Source organism: Dendrobates tinctorius, unplaced genomic scaffold (assembly GCF_039654945.1).
Source record: "Dendrobates tinctorius isolate UK_male_01 unplaced genomic scaffold, ASM3965494v1 ptg000274l, whole genome shotgun sequence".
Taxonomy (NCBI): Eukaryota; Metazoa; Chordata; class Amphibia; order Anura; family Dendrobatidae; genus Dendrobates; species Dendrobates tinctorius.
The window spans coordinates 2,415,141-2,418,221 of record NW_027361941.1 but is presented as its reverse complement, the minus strand read 5'-3'; positions in this window follow the sequence as shown (position 1 = coordinate 2,418,221).

The following is a 3,081-nucleotide window of genomic DNA, read 5'->3' as shown; positions in this document are numbered from 1 at the left end:
TAGATCAGTAGTTTCTGAAATACTCAGACCAGCCCTTCTGGCACCAACAATCATGCCACGTTCAAAGGCACTCAAATCACCTTTCTTCCCCATACTGATGCTCGGTTTGAACTGCAGGAGATTGTCTTGACCATGTCTACATGCCTAAATGCACTGAGTTGCCGCCATGTGATTGGCTGATTAGAAATTAAGTCTTAACACACAGTTGGACAGGTGTACCTAATAAAGTGGCCAGTGAGTGTATATTTTGAATGTGTACGCTATCCATACATGTTATCCGGGAATACGGTACCCTTTCTCACCTTTGTGCAATCACGTGCAAGCCATACTGGGCCTAACACCGTCTGAGCCTGCCTCTTGATGTATTGACATATATTTTGAATGTGTACGCTATCCATACATGTTATCCAGGGATACGGTACCCTTTCTCACCTTTGTGCAATCACGTGCAATCCATACTGGGCCTGACACCGTTTGAGCCAGCCTCCTGATGTATAGACATATATTTTGAATGTGTACGCTATCCATACATGTTATCTGGGGATACGGTACCCTTTCTCACCTTTGTGCAATCACGTGTAATCCATACTGGGCGTGAGAACGGCTGGCGAGCTGTTAAGCAAGCTACAGCACCTGTGGTTTGCACACGTAAGTTTTTCATTTTTTCAGGAATGACGGTTAGGCCTAATTCCGGAACTGCAGTTGACCTGCACTTACTGGGAAATCATCGTTCGTGGGTAATAATTGTAATCAGTGATCCCCATCACTAACGTTGTTCAGCGGGTTATCTGCACCTGTAAGCGACAAACGCTGGCCTTTTCAGTGTAGCGCACATGCAGCCACGGACATGTAAGGGCATGACACACCAGTTATTGGCCAATCTCATGTGCCAGAGCCTCACGTGTCCCTCTAGTAAGCCGGACTCGGACCGCGGGGCATGACGGAGTCTCGTTCGTTAACGGAATTAAGCTTGCAATGTGTGCATCTTTTCTGTAGCTGGCATGGTTGAGGTTTCCCAGGTGGAGTCGAATTTAACCGTAGGCTCCACTCCTGGTGGTGCCCTTCTGGACATTCCTTTAAGGTTCAGCTTTGCAACCATACTGCCCACGTAAAACAAACACTTTCCCTTCATGAACGCTGTTTGGAGGGTCATGACTCGTGGGAATAACGCCGCCCAATCAGTTAACCTGCTAGAGAGATCCTTCGTTGCTCCCAAGCATGACATCACACTCCCTAGGAGGAAGGTAATGCCACTGTGGCGACCGTACTCCTGGGGGCGACACAAGTGCACTGATGCCCAGCCACTGCTCGATGAATCTGCTGGTACATTGACCCAGACCACTACATTCCCCTCGCACGCTACACGGCCTGAATCTGACCCTGATGAAACTCAGGTTACCCTTTCCATATACAGTTCCATCTTACACGGTGACAAAGAGGAAGCTGCAGATGAAAGTGCAGGTTCGGCCCACCCGCCATCAGACACACCACCGTACTATCATGGGCCCTGTGCCAGTGCCGTCGCCAACAAGTGGGCCCCCCCTGCTTGCCCAGGATCACAGCACTTGCAAAGTTGAAATACTGTGCAGTGAGATGGAAGATGGGGACGACGAGGAATCCAGAGAAGTACAGGGATTCCCTAGCGAGGAGACTTATTTGATTGTTTTCAATGTTGGGACAGCAATTTTTGGGGAGCACTATACTCTGGAGAATGATAGATGGGGCCCACCATACACTGGAACATTCCAAAGGTGGACATCAGACACTGGAGCAGCATTTACAGGGCCCATTATACACTAGAGCATTAGAAATGGGGCCCATTATATATGGAGCATTATTTGGGCCCATAAGACAGTGGAGCTTCATCCATGGGGACCAACATATACTGTAGCATTATGTGGAGCTCATCATATACTGTTTCAAACATTATATGGGACCAATGATTCTGTATGGAGAAATAGATGGGCCTCGTCATGAGATGTAAAAAGTGAAGTATTTTTCATTGTACTATACCGCTATTTCTCTGCCGTATCGGAGCATGATGAGTTGTGGTATGTGTTAAAGGGGCGCTCTTTCGCCCAGGGCACATGAAAACCTGCAGCCAGCCCTCCCCCCCACAACTTTAGCCAAATAACCCCCATTTTTCAGTGCGTAACTTGTATTATGAAGTTAATTAAGGTTGACAAGCTTAAGTAAGAAGAATTGATGCTTTTGGCATTCAAATGAGCACTGTAGGTGTGTTTCCTGTCCTCCTCTCACTGCCGACTTTTATTCCCCATCGACTTACATTGGGTTTCGTGTTTCGGGACGACCCCAACTTTTCCCTATAATCGGACGATCTTGCTCGACCCGACTTTTAGTCGCTCAACTCTAATGAGGACGACATCTTCATCTTCTACTACGGCTCTAGAGACAGATTTGACCAGAGTCGGTCACTGCCTCCATCCCCACCGGCCGTCTATATGAAGGTTTCCCGTCTTCCCCGCACTGGAATCTTCTATCACGTTAGATCTCAGCTCTGAGTCACACACAGAAGTTTGAGGCTTTTAGAAAAGACTTTTTGTTTCCACAAACACAACGGACAGAAATGATCTGATCCCAAAGTCTCCATGTACAGTGATTTATGGGGTTTATTTCTGGCCTTAGACTTTCCTATATTACAAGAAAAACTCCAGAAAAAGCCGATATTAAAATGTTTCTAAAGAAAATTGGCTCCAACAATTCTTGTAAGAAGAAAAAATTAAGAAAAAAGCAGAAGACACATTTTATACTTTTTCACATGTTAAACATTTATTAAAAAGAAATGAATCTTTTTGGGCCCCAGAACATAGATGTACACCGCAGGGACGGCACAGATGAGGCTTCAACAAAAACCCTGACAGTTTAACCACTTGCTGCTGTGAGAAGCAAACATGACATCTAAGAAGGTGTGACAGAGTTTGGCTGAATGCCCCCCGCCTCCAAGTACTCGATAGTATGGGGCGGCCTAGTTACTGCGATACTTACATGTCTAATAATGGGGTCTGGGCTGCAATGTATGAAGGTCTATTAGGCCGGGCCAGAGGCAGCGTCCAATAAGTT